This window comes from Arvicola amphibius, chromosome 3 (assembly GCF_903992535.2).
Source record: "Arvicola amphibius chromosome 3, mArvAmp1.2, whole genome shotgun sequence".
NCBI classification, from domain to species: domain Eukaryota; kingdom Metazoa; phylum Chordata; class Mammalia; order Rodentia; family Cricetidae; genus Arvicola; species Arvicola amphibius.
The window spans coordinates 165,175,142-165,189,744 of NC_052049.1; the positions used below are offsets into that span (position 1 = coordinate 165,175,142).

Sequence of the window (14,603 nt, forward strand, 5' to 3'; positions counted from 1 at the left end):
TCTCTTTCCCATCTCTCCATCACATATTTGTCCATCAGGGCAGCCCTACCTTGAGGCCTGGATGACTTCTGCCACCTGTCCCAGGCAGCCTGTTCTTAAAGCTCTCTCTTTGAGACATCATGGGAAAACCTGACAGGTGCACATGAAGAAGATAAGACATGATCACAGAAGAAAAATAACATGATTAGAACCAATGGTGTCTGTCAGCTAATATTGAAGCTGAAGTTTTGGGAATCTGGCATGATACCGGAGCTGAAAGAATGGATTGGGTCAGACAGTGGTGATGCACACCTTTAACCCCTAGGGAGGCAGAGGCGGGAGGATCTCTTTGAGCTCAAGGCCAGCCGGGTCAGCCAGAGCTACACATAAAGAAACCCTGTCTTGAAAAACCAACAACCAAAAACAAACAAACAAAAGAATAGACAGATATTCCTCTCCTCCTTTCTCACCCTCTCCTCACCACACCAACCTCACAATCCATCTCTAAAGCAACCACGTCCTCATGGGCCTGAGAGAACTCCCCCTCCTCCAGGTCCTCACCCACATACCAGTGCACAAAGGCACGCTTGGCACACATCAGATTAAACTTGTGATCTAGGTGAGCCCAGGTCTCAGCAATGGCTGTGGTGTTGCTCAGCATGCACACAGCTCTCTAAACCTTGGCCAGGTTTCCACCAGGTACCACAGTGAGAGGCTGGTAATTAATGCCAACCTTGAAGACAGTGGGCCACCAATCCACAAACCGGATGCTGCACTTGGTCTTGATGGTGGCAATAGCAGCATTGGCATCTTTGGAAACCACATCACCATGGTACAGCAGGCAACAAGTCATGTATTTACCATGGCAAAGATCACATTTCACCATCTGGTTGGCTGTCTCAAAGCAGGCTTTTGTGATCTCTGCTACAGAAAGCTGCTCGTGGTAGGCTTTTTCAGCAGAGATGACAGGCATATATGGCCAAAGGGACACTTCCCTATATGGGGATTAGGGCACCAGGTTGATCTGGAGTTCTGTCAGGTCAACATTCAGGGCCCATCAAATCTGAGGGAAGCAGTGATGGAAGACACAATCTGGCTAATAAGGCAGTGTAGGTTGGATGCTCAATATCAAGGTTTCTATAACAGATGCCATATATGGCCTCATTGTCGACTATGAAGGCATAATCTGAATGCTCCAGAGCGGTGTGGGTGGTGAGGAAGGAATTGTAGATCTCAACCATATCAGTGGAAACCTGGGGCCTAAGTAAACAGAGAGTTCTTTCCATAATCAACAGAGAGGTGCTCCATTAGCAAGGAGGTGAACCCAGAGCCAATTTCCCATCAAAGTTGCGGAAAACCATGAAGACCTGTGCACTAGTCAGCCAGTGTTAAAATTCAGTCCAAAACAAGGTCAGCAATCTCCTTGTCAATGGTGTAGTGTCCACTCGCATAGTTATTGGCAGCATCTTATCCTTTATTAGATAAACCATCCTTTTGTTCTTAAACTCGCTCAGTCTAGCCCTGGTTTTCTTCTAGCTGAACGTGTATGTAGGTGGGTGAACAGACAGATTTTCCCACACAGCAGATTGCAGTGACTCTACAGCTCTTTGCTGCCTTGCAAGGGAGTGGCTAAGCATGGTCATGCTGTTTTGTTTTGTACAACCTGCAAAGTTGTGACAGATTCTTGACTTTAATGGAGGCGGCATCCTGGAATGATGGATCTGTGACTGATTGTGGAATGTGGAAGGGATAGCTTGTCCTTAAATCCTTCCCACCCGCTGAATCACTTTAGGGCCACCACAGCGCATTTGAAGACACCAAACCACCAGCAGGGCAGTGCCTTCATTCCTAGGCAGTCAGTAGGGAACTATGGTCTTCTCTTGTGCTCAGTTTCAGATTTGAGATTGTTTGCCCCATTGTTTATCATCTTAAAAGCAATCAAGCTAGGCATGGTGGTACATGCCTTCAACTCCAGCGCTCAGGAAGCAGAGGCCGGCAGAACTCCAAGTTCAAGGCCAACCTAATCTACAGAGTGAGTTTCAGGACTGCTAGGGCTATTACACAGAGAAACCCTGTCTTAAAAAAAAGTTAAAGTTCCTTGATCAGTAACAGATGGGGCCATCAAAAGAGAAACCAGGTTTGGGTGACTCCTGTGTGGTAGCAGTGGAAACACAGATAGGCAGGCATCAGCCTGCGTCACCTCCACAGCCTGTGCTATTACTTCCACCTCCACCCCCTTCTGCTGAGTCTTGTCAAACTGTTTCATCCCAATTCCTGATTAAAATTCACCTGATTCTTGTACTGGCTGGTTTTGTGTATCAACTTGGTACAAGCTAGAGTCGTGGGAGGAAGGAGCCTCAGCTGAGGAAATGCCTCAATGAGATACAGCTTTAAGGCATTTTCTCATTTAGTGATCAATGGGGGGAGGGCCCAACCCACAGTGGGTGGTTCCATCCCTGGGCTGCTGGTCCTGGGTTCTCCTGTCCTGACTTTCCTCACTGATGAACAGCAATGCTGAAGTGTAAGCCAAATGATCTTTTTTCTCCCCAAGTTGTTTATTGGTCAGGGTATTTTGTCACACCAACAGAACCCTAAGATAAGTTTTAAAAATTTACCCTGTGTTTCATTACTTCCCATGCTCCTCCATCTTCTCTCCAATCTATTTTTTTTTTTTTTTTTGGTTTTTCGAGACAGGGTTTCTCTGTGGCTTTGGAGCCTGTCCTGGAACTAGCTCTTGTAGACCAGGCTGGTCTCGAACTCACAGAGATCTGCCTACCTCTGCCTCCCGAGTGCTGGGATTAAAGGCGTGCGCCACCACCACCCAGCTTTCTCCAATCTATTTATGAATGGCCAGCCTCAGCTTGACTTTCGTCTTGCCAGTTTTTCTTAAATTACTCTGTCTACCTTTTGGCCTCTGGGTTTTCCCTTCTCTTTGTAATAATGAACTTATAATTTTACCAATATCATTCTTCAATTTCATCTCCCTGTTTCTCTTTAACACCTTTGTCAGAACCAGGCCAATCAAAGTAAATATATACTTAAATAAATAAATAACACCCAAATGTAATGCACTAGATCTTTCAGAGGTTTTTATTATAATTATTGTTAAGATAAGAGTTAAGGGAAGTAATATTTAGTGGGGAGAAGAAATTGTGACATTGCTTCATCACAAAGGGGCACAATGATAGCTGGGTGTGGTGGCACACGTCCTTAATCCCAGCACTGGGGGCAGAAGCAGGTGGATCTCTGAGTTTGAGGCCAGCCTGGTCTATGGAGTCAGTTCCAGGACAGCCAGGCTACACAGAGAAACCCTGTCTCAAAAAAAACAAAAACAAAGCAGAGGGGCACAGTGAGTGTGGTGTTATACACTTTGAATCCCACCACTCAGACAGAAGTAGGCAGGTACAATTATTCATCAGGGCACACTGCATCCCACAGCATAGAAATTTGTCTAATTGGTTTTCAAAAACTGTTCATGCTAATGAGCCATAACCCAGAGTTGACAGTTGTCTCTTAGTACTATTTTAGAGGGTTTTTTTTAACTATTAAAAAAAATATTGTATGTAACGTCATGAGTATCTTTCAACACACACAGCCCTTATAACATTCTCTGGTAAAAACGATTGTCATTATAACCAAGTTGTTACTAGTCCAGTCAATATATAAATGTTGTTTTAAAAAAAAAAGACCCCTATGGGTAGATATAAAAGGTAACATTTATGTTGTTTTGTAAACAATTAGGTTTCATAACAGATACCATATTCCTTGCTTGGCTTTTTTACTAAACTGTATTTTTAAAAAGATGACAGGATTTATTTCTAATAAAGATTTGAATTCCATATGAATATACTATATTCTACTGATTAGTTAATTAATTTTACCCTTTTTTTGGTTTTTCGAGACAGGGTTTCCCTGTAGTTTCTAGAGCCTGTCCTGGAACTAGCTCTTGTAGACCAGGCTGGCCTTGAACTCAGAGATCCGCCTGCCTCTGCCTCCCGAGTGCTGGGATTAAAGGCGTGTGCCACCACCACCCGGCTAATTTTGCCTTTTTTGAGACAGAGCCTTTCTGTGTAAACCAAGTTGACTTCGAACTCAGAGATCCTCCTGCCTCTTCCTTCAAAGTGCTGGGATTCCTGAGGGCTTGTTCTTTTCTGAAAGGGGACGGAAGAAAAGAAGTGGATCTGGTGAGCGGGGAGACGGGGCATCTGGGGGAAGTGGGGAGAAGAGAAACTTCAGTCAGAGTGTATTATATGAAAGAAGAATTTAAAAAAAAAAGTAAGTAAGTAATGGCTGCTGGGAGCAGAGAGATGGTCCACTTCAAAGATGACCCCTAAACCAGTGGTTCTCAAGGGTCAGCCAGATACCTGTGTATCAGAGTTACAGCGGGTTTGGCCATGTTGGTGGAAGTGTGTCCTTGTGGGTGGGCTTTGGAGTCTCCAAAGTAACCAGGCCCATTGTGCGCTCGCTCTCTCTCTCTCTCTCTCTCTCTCTCTCTCTCTCTCTCTCTCTCTCTCTGTCTGTCTCTGTCTCTCTCTCTCCCTGCCTCCCTCTCTCCCTCCCTCTCTCCCCTCCCTCCTTCCTTCCTCCCTCCCCCCCTCTCTTCCTGCTGCCTTCATATCCAGATGTAGAACTCTCAGCTACTTCAGAACCATGCCTGCCTGTGTGCCGCCACTCTCCCACCATGATGACAATGGAGTAAACTTCTGTAAGCCAGCCCCGAATAAATGTTCTTCAGAAGAGTTGCCATGGTCATGGTGTCTCTTCACAGAGATAGAACACTGACTAAGACAGATGCCTTGGGTCTCACAGGTCTTAACAATTTACTTTCTTTCTGATGTAATCCAAATGCTTATAATCCCCATAAATCTATATGCTGAACACCTGGTAAACAATATGCTGGTAGCAAGAGGAAGGAGCTTCCGGGGGGTAATTAGATCTTGGAGATGGATCCCTCATGTATGAGATTAGTGACCCAAAGAGCTGTCTTGCCCCTCCACCATGTAACCACGCTTCCAGAAGATACCCTGTGCTCTGGCTATTCTGAATTGTCAACTCAATTACATCTAGGATTCACTAAGACCCAAGTGGCTGGGTACATGGGAGGGGCTTTTCTTGACTGAATCGTTTGGAGTGGGAAGACCTACCCTATGTCTGCATCTTTGAAGGTGAAAAGATCTACCTGAAATCTGGCCCACAGCATCTCTTGTCAGCCTATGTAAAGAACAGGAAAGAAGGAAAGGGTTGCATCTCGCCTGTTTGCTCTCACTCTCGCTGGCAAGTTCATTCCTTCACTGGCATTAGGGCCTACTTCTTCAGGATTCCGGCGTCTACAGAAGACCAGTGGAGACACCCGGCATCATGGGATTGAGCAGCTATTGGACTCTTAGACCTCCCATTGGAAGACAGCCATTGTTGGAATAGTAGAGAACCCTAGCACCATGCATGAAGCAGGAAGCTGGCCCTCACCAGATGTAGATTCTCATGGTGCCTTGATGACAGATTTCCCAGATTCCCGAACGGTGATGAAGAAAGTCTTGTTGTTGAGAAGCCACCATGCCTCGGGAATCCTGTTGTAGCCCCATGAGTGAACTAACAGTCTCTAGTGAGACCCCAAAGGACAGAGGGGTTCTTCTGAAGAGTTTCCTGAGGGTCCTCATATACAGCACATCCCAGCTAGGGTCATTGAAAGACACCAAGGGTGCTTGCAAATCTTTCTCTGGAGACCATCAGACAACGCTAAATAAAGAGGCAGGAAAAATGAAGTAGACCAGGGTAGAGGCAGAGCCACAGGGCCTCACTCAGAGAAGAGATGCTAATGTTGGTCATAAGAACACATTTGCCTCTTGAGAATGAGTCAGCCCTAGGCACACATATCTGAACAATGGGAGAAATTAACCATTATGTTTTCTTGAGTGATGAGACTCTAGGGGGAAAGCCCCACCTCTTCTCAGGCTCTTATGACCTCACATCTGTTAAATGGGAAGGTGTTAGACTAGACCTCAAAGACCCACCCATCTCTACCTTCTGAAGCTGAATCTCAGAAACACCAGTGACAGACCAGAGGGGACAAAATGCATGGGAGATGAAGGTGGAAATGAACAGAGAGGATATTCTAGAAGCCGGTCAGAGGCCAAGTGGTCCTTTCAGGGTCCCTTGTGGTCAACTGGCTTAGACTGGGTAGATGGAGAAAAGGGGTGGGCCTTCTCCCTACCTACTACATTGTCCCTATCTTCCACATTGATTCTGCTCCTGATCCACCAGGAGTAAAACTTACACCCTGAGCAGCAATGACTTTCAGTGATCTTTTTTCTGGCTTTAGGGCCAAGATACCATTAAGAATAGACTGTGAAGCCAGGCAGTGGTGGTGCACACCTTTAGTTCCAGCATTCAGGAGACAGAGGCAGGCAGATCTCTGTGAGTTCGAGGCCAGCCTGGGCTACAAGAGCTAGTTCCAGGACAGGCTCTAAAGTTACAGAAAAAACCTGTCTCAAAAAAAAAAAAAAAAGAAAGAAAAAAAGAAAAGGCTGTGAGTGTCTCAGCCAGTCTGCCTTGCCTCATGTCATACCAGCCCCGCTCTTCCCCCATCCTCTGTGGCTAAGTGATCAGGGAGCTTGCCCATAGCTCATTACCCACCCCAGGAACCCAGATGATCTGCATTCTTCCTCCAGCTCACACAGGGAGCCAAAACATCCTCAGCCTGGTTTTACTTTCCCTTCGAAACCCTTATGCTTTCCCAACTGGGGGTCTTTCTGAAATCCTAGAGTTTGTTCCCAAGTGGAATGTTCCATACAGAGCCTGAAATGGGATTACGGTAGAGATAAATAAAAGATTAGCTTCTGAGTTTCAGGACTAAATAAGGGATCAGATTCTGGGTGATTGGGAGATAAAAGAAATTTGGGTGTTTGTTCATGGATAAACCCGTTCAGAAGCAGTTTGGGGTAGTTGGTAGATCAGAAGCTCAACTTTCCCTGGGTCCCTTCAAACTAACCTCACTGCCCACCCCAACCATCTGGTTTCACTTGGGAGAAGGGAAGCACTGGTTAGGACAGCAGGGAGCCCTAAAGGTCTGGGTCTAGGGTGCAGAAGGCTGGGTATTGAGTGGGACATCCAGGTGTCACACTGTACTTTAGCAAGAACATTCCGCAGAATATTCCTAGCCATCTAAGACCAAGCAAAAGCAAGCAAATGACTCAGGCTAGGCTTCCTTTAACCCAATTTTGATGGTGTCTTGCTTGTCCTAGGTCCTGGTGAACTCATCATGAGTTAGCAGGGTTTGAAGAGTTGCAGAAACAGACACAGTGGAATATCTGAATCTGGGCGGGGGACCACAGCAAAACTCAGGGAGACAAAGAACCCAAGGCACTATCACTAGGGATGCGGGGCCATATAGATACCTGAGAACCATCAGTTGGTGTTCCAAATTCAGTACCAAGAGACCAGAGGAATGTCAGACTTTGCCCACTGAGCCCTGGTTTTGAAAGCAGAGAGTTGGCGGGGGTTCCTGTGATGGGAGCTATCTCCATATAGGCTGCCTTAGCACACAGTGAAGCACAGGTTGAGAGACTTCCATTTCTACCTAGTGAATGGTGTTGTGGAATATTATTTTAAGATGTGTTACATTTGTTTATGCTATGGAACGTTTGTTTAATGATACAAAGATGTGTTGCATTCTTTTATGTTGCATTTGTTTAACTCTGTGAAGCTGTGTTTTACTTTGCCTGCCTAAAACACCTGATTGGGCTAAGAAAGAGTTGAATAGCCAACAGTGAGGCAGGAGGAAAGATAGGTGGGGGTTGGCAGGCAGAGAGAATAAACAGAAGGAGAAATCTGGGAGGAGATCAGGAGCCAGCCACTCAGGTACACAGCCAGCCACAGAATAAGAAATAAAGAAGGATATATCGAAATAGAAAAAGGTAAAAGCCCAGAGGCAAAAGGTAGACAGGATAATTTAAGAAAAGCTGGCTAGAAACAAGCCAAGCTAACACCGGGCATTTACTAAGAATAAGCCTCCATGTATTTATTTGGGAGCTGGGTGGCAGGTCCCCCAAAAGAATAAAGAACAAAAGAGTCCAAAGAGTAAGAGCAAGAAAACAACCAACTACAGAATGGGGCTTTGCAAAGATCTCTGTTCATTGAATGCAGAGAAGAAAAGAAAAGCCCAGACGTCCGTTCGCTTTTTACTGTCTACTTCTTGTTTTTGGATCCATGTAGACGGTTAAATCAGCACGGGAGCACACAGGCACGCAGGCGCACACGCACACACACACATTCACCAGCCTGTCTGTTCTTGAATGTTTCTTCACAAAGAGCATAATCTGGGTTTGTAGCTGAAGTTGAGGAGAGTTATGTAGGCTCCTCACAAGACAGCTGAGAACGGCCTCAGACCCTGGTGCTCTCGTTTTACTTGTGACCTTTCTGAGCATGCCTCTCAGGCCAGAGTGTAATAGCTAAGAGCATCTGTCAGCTGGGGACCTGTGTCTCAGGTAGCCAACAGGGTGTGAGAAGCAGGCACAGCTACCCTTCCCTGTACCTCCCTCCTGGAAAACAAAGGGAGGCCAGCTGACTGCCACCCTCATTCTGAGCCCAGGCTTCCCACAGACTGCCTACAGCAGGGTTCCTAGGATGGCCTGTTGAAAATAGGCTACCCAGGCCCCACCTCAGCCATCTGGATGATCTCCTTGGTGCCTTGGAATGTACACGCTGCAAGGGTTCCAGTCACTACCCTTATATTCTGTAAAGACTGAGTACCACTTCTCTAGATATTCTGCATGGGTTTGTGGTTCCTTCTCTTTCTACAGATTTAACATTCTATCATGCTGCTCTGGACCTGGCCCTGTTCTAAACACAGAGGGTGTGGCTGGAATGTGTAGGCCCCACCTACAAAAAGCTACAGTGGTTTCTGTCTCACGGTAATGCCAAGGAAGAGAGCATGTGTTAAAACTCCCAAATTACAAATTAGAAAATAGAGCTCAGGGAGTGGAAGCCACTTGTCCAAATGACAAAGCTGCTAGATACACTCGTAGTCAGGGGTCAGACCTAGGCTCCTTGCCTTCTCTCAGCACCACTGGGTATGGTTGCTAGAGCCACAGTGGCAGAGCTAAAAGGGCCCTTAGCAAATCGCTCCAGAAATATCTCAGAGGCTCCAACTGTCATTTCAACTCTAAGCAGTTGACAGTGATTGCCTCCATGTGTGAGGGGGGACTCCGTGCCACATTCAGGATCACGAACGAAGATGCTGCAATTGATTAATCATGGTCTACGGTGGATGGGGAATCAGGAAGTGGCTGCATATGCACCACACATGCACAGCAGCCCAGGGTGTGGACAGCTCTCCTGTCTCACTGACGGGGAAACTGAGGCTCAGAGAGGCTGTGCTAGCGGCAAGGCCTCCTCAATTCAAGTTCAAAGCTCTTTACACCATACAGAACTACCTTTTCTGTGAGGCCCAGCTAGCTAACTAAATGAAGAAATGAACCCAGGGGTCAAGGAACTCCCGATGTTAATACAAAAAGTGTTTTGGAGCTGAAAGGAGGAGGAAGAGGCTTCAAAGGTGGAGGGACCAAGCAGAAAGGTGAGAGCCCCCACTTCTTTCCTTCCAAACCAAAGGGAAGACCACCATTCTGAGGCCTCACCTGTCCTGGGCACTGTACTAAATGTATTGACATGCTCATTTGGTCCTTTCCGCCACCCTGTGAGGAAGCACCACTTTGAGGTGAGTGACTGGGTGTGGCTAAGCCAGGACAGGCTCCCAGGTATGCAGCCTCATAGCCTATCCTCCAGGGCGGTGCAGGGGGCCAGTCAGGGATGGTAGAACATGGGCTTTAAAGTTAGGAAAGCCTTATTTTTGAATTCCAACTCTAACACAAATTTACTTCAAGATTTTGAGCTTCAATGTCTCTGTGCCTTGCTTTCTTCATCTATAAATGGGGAAAATAGGCCAGGTGTAGAGCACACACCTTTAACCCAGGCCTTGAGAAGGCAAGAACAGGCAGGTCTCTGTGAGTTCAAGGCCAGCCTGGCCTACACATCAAATTCTAAGCTAGATAGGGCTATGTGGTGAGAGCCCGTTGGGAGTGGTGATGGAAAGCAGGGTATAACTCAGTAGGCTGTTGTTAGGAATAAATAGACTCATATATAAGAAGTGCTCAGTCACTTAAGTGATGGTCCTCACTCGTGCCAGCGCTGTGCTGCCCCAGACACATCACCTGGTCACCCTGCAGCTACTGCTGGCCTGAATAACCTACGCCGAGAAGCCCCATTCTGGAGTCATCTGGCCCATTCTGCTTTTCTCCTCCAGGGGAGGTTAAGACTCGGAGCTCCACATGTCAAAACAGGCAGGTATTGTGTAAGACCCCAAGGAGGGGCATCTTTGAAGACATTAGAACTGGCAGGCAGAACTGGACTAAGAGCAGTTGCCACAAGATGGCAGCCTAAGGAGTCAGTAAGGGTCAGCTGGCCTCCTCCGTCTTCCTAATCAGGCTCACACCAGGCATGAGCCTGACCCTGCAAGCAACCCTTCAGAGTGGATGCTGCCTCTGCTGTATTGACCTCATTAGGGGCCATCTGTATGGAGTGGTTGGAGTTTTAGCCCAAAAATAAGTGGGACTTCCTGCTCTGTACTCTCTGATGGCCAACAACAACTGACAAGTCGTTCCTCTCTGAAGGAGAAAGAGTCCCAAAGAAAGAAGGTACGATGGCAAACAAAATCTCAGATACTCAGGACACTAAGACAGGAAGATCTTGGGTTCCAAACTATCTTAGGCAATTTAACAATTCCCTGCCTCAGAAGAAACAAAAGATGGGGAACTGGAACGTGGCACAGCGATAGAGAATACACCTAGCTTGCATAAGGTTCTGGGTTTGACCACCAGTTTAAAAAAATATATGCTTAGATCAACTTAACAAGAGTTAGTAAAGGAGACAACAATTAGCATTAAGCACTGTGATCTATAATACATATACAAAGAAGGGGCTGCTGGCTGGGGATGTTGGGTTCCAGTTCATGTCTCCTGATGACATTTCGTCGGCCAAATATGTGGATTCTAAATTGAGGACTTGTTTCATAAGACAGCAGCAAAGGGAAGTAGCCTCTAGCTTCTATTTTTCTTTTATTCAAATGAGTAGTGAGATTGAAGTCCTGAGAACTTACTTGTAGTGGAATCCACAAACAGGAATTTCTGGTATATCTCCTGTTGCTAGGTGCTGAACCATTGGATCGATACAACTCACAAAATCTTATATAGTAACATAACTAGTATCATCATTCCTTTTCATGGGTGAGAAAACAGGCTAAATGTTATTTAGGAAATTGCCCCAAATTCTCATCCAGAAAGAAGTGGCAGATCCACGAAGTAAACTTAGTTTCTCTAATCCCAGGCTTAATTCCTAACAACTTCTTGGCTATACCTCTGCCCTCACCAAGCAAATCCTGAGCACCCTCACAAGCCAGGAAGATAAGCCGAGTGAACTCCTGTGATTTCTGCTTTAGGGAAACTTGGCTTCCCCTTGACAGCAAGAAAAAGCAGTCAGTTGTCATCCTGAAGCTGGGGGTTTCCTTGGAGACACATCTTAGACGAGGAGGATCCGAAAGAGGGCCTGGCCTCGGGAGTCTTTCCCTTCAAGTCTTGCCCATCTACAAGAATCCCAGAGAAGACGCCTCCTCATGACCTTTCCCTGGAAGAAGGGATATGCTAGGACTGGGCTGTTCTGATGGCAGAGGCAGCATGGTGTAACCCTGATGACCCAGAATGTCATGGTCCAGAGCAGAATCTGTCACCTCCAGCAGGAACCAATATAAAGGAGGTTTGGAATCATCATGTTTCCCCCAGTGAACTGTTCTGACCAAGAGAAGCACTTTCAAAGGGCAGCTCATGAAAATGCTATTTTTAATTTTCCCTTTTCCAGAAAGCCAGGCATCATCAAATTAGTTTTCTTTTCTGTTTGCTCCATAATCACAGAAATAATGCAGAGTTGGTTTTATAGTTAATTCCCCAAATAAAGATGCCTACCAAGTAAGTGCACAAGAGCTTGCCAGGGACACAAACAAGTGTGTGTGTACATGTGCATGACCTAAGGTGTGGCTGGTTCTCATCTCGGAGCATTTGGTTCCCTCAAATCCCCTCGTTCAACTTTCATAGACAGATGCCTACACCCCTAGACCATGTGGAACACATAGTCATCATCTGAATGCATTGCCTCCAGTTTCAGCTTGAAGAGCTACAGCCCACATTGGAGAAAGTACCATATCAATAACCGTCACATCAGCTGAAAGCGTAAAATAAAGTTATTCATTCAGGAATCCAGCACATGTTTACTGAGTGTGGGGTAAGGTGCCGAGAACATATAACTCCAGTTGCTGGCCTTATGCAAGATAGAAACAAATGGGTGACAGACATAAGTCATCACGTAAGCATAAATGGACTGATATATATATATATATATATATATATATATATATATATATTAGCTAGAATCATGGCAATTCAGATGGTTGAAAAGAGAACAATAGTAGATATGTCTTTAACGGGTGCCAAGGGAGCAGGTACTGAGAGCCGCTGGTGACAGATGAGGCTGTGAGAGAGTAGGGAGGGTCCAGCCTGAGTCCTGATCATTCACTAGGGCCAGCTTGGGCTGGAGATAGTCTTGAAGGACACTGGGTGTTTGGGTGCCATCTAAATGAAGATATCAGGTGAGTCACATCATGAGTGGGTTGAGTTTCCAAGGAATCACATGAACTAGAAATGGGAACCTGGGAGTCAGGTGGTGATAGAAATCCTTGGCATGGGTGAGTCTAGTTAGAGAAAGGATGGATCAAGCCAGTGGTCCTCAACCTGTGGGTCATGACCCCTTAGGGAGTAATCAAATGACTCTTTCACAGGGGTTGTAAATCAGATATCTTGCATACCAGATATTTACATTACGATTCCTAACTGTAGCACAATTAGTTATGAAGTAGCAATGAAATGATTTTATGGCTTTGGAGTCACCCCAAACAAGAGGAACTGTTTCAAGGGATCACAGCACTAGGAATGTTGAAATCCATTGGGCTAAGCAAAGAATCGGGTACAGAACTGAGCCTTAGAAAACTTCACCATGGAGATGTTGATGGCATCTCCTCGGTAACAAAATATCTCAGTCCTTTGCCGTCAACTGTTGCTGTGATTCCAGCTCGTCCATTGCCTTGGACGCATCTGCACCCAGACATTTAGGCTCTCTGTGCTTTGATCCCATATGTCCTTTTGCAGTATTTAATCTCTCCCCTTTTACCACCTTCCTACCAGTGCCTAACCCTTGCCTCAACACATCCTCCACTTCCAGTTCACAGCACCCTCTCCTGCTCTGTGAATAGGAGCAGAGTTTCAGTACCAACTGGTTGTCTTATGAGGGGTTCTCAGGCCTAGATGATGCTCTTTGGACCAGCCGGTGTTTAAGAAGATGCGGGTGCCCTGGCCTTCCTGGAGATGCTGATGAAACCACCTGGGCAGCCTACAAGGCAGGGATTTCGCAAAGTTCTCCTGTAGCAAGCTTGGGCAACAGGGTTCAAAATCACAAGCTTAGAGTCAGGAAAGTTGGAGTCACCAAAACTGGCCACACGTTTCCCTGATTTTTGTACACAACTCTGTGACAGGACGAACCTCTCCAGCAGTTGCCGTTAGCAGCTCCAGTCGGACTCTTCCCAGAAAGAAATGAGTGTTCCCAAACCTTAGTGGAAGGGCATCCCTTGCCTCCGAGCTGGAGATCCGTGAGAGGCTGTGAGCCAGGCTGTGGCATCAGCCACCTGTCTCCATTCCTCCTGTCCATGCCTTGGGTTTGGACCATCCCTGAAACCCCCTGAGCTTCACTCCCCTTCCTTGTGATGTGTAGCGTGGAACTGTCACAAGGGATGCTTGCTCCAGTCTCTATGTGCAACACCTGTTCATAGGAAACTATCAATAAATTCTTGCAAGTCGACTTTTTAAAGGTTTATTTATTTTTGTGTATAGGGATGTTTCCTCTGCATGTCTGTGTATCACATGCATGCATGCAGTGCCCACAGAAGCCAGAAGAGGGCATCAGATGACCTGGAATGGGACTTGCAGAAGCCTGTTAGCCACTGTGTGAGTGCTGGGAACTTGAACCCTGATTCTCAGCAAGAGCAGCGCATGCTCTTAACTGCTGAGCTATCTCTCTGGGCCTGCAAGTCGAATTTGCATCAGTATCAAGTTTTCCCTACCTGCTCTGGGCTCCTTCTTTCTTCTTCCACTCTTCCTTTCCTTTCTGGACACTCCTTATCTCCCCAAAATGTTGAATAAGCAAATGTAATAGACATGATCAACAGTAAAAGTAACAATAGGGTAAGCAACATGGCTCAGCAGGAGAAGGTGCTTGCTCCCTTCTTAACAACCTGACCTGCCTAGGGTTTGATCCCTCATTGGAGAGAGAACCAACTCCTTCAAACTGTCCTCTGGCCTCCACATATACGCTGACACAGACACCTTTACAAACACACCACACACAAAGTAATAAATATTTTTAGTGGGTAAAAAAGGTAACAATAACTATGCTCATGTATCACAGTCTTTGCTAACAGTTTAGATCCTGGTACAAACATTCACACCAAAGGCAGGAGGCAGTAAGTATGCCAT

At 46.2% G+C, this 14,603-nt stretch overlaps 1 pseudogene; it reads right to left on the reverse strand.

Annotated features, from left to right (window-relative positions):
- Positions 1–203: 203 nt before the first annotated feature.
- On the reverse strand, positions 204–14,287 carry LOC119809459 (annotated as a pseudogene).
- Between the last annotated feature and the right edge of the window lie 316 nt (positions 14,288–14,603).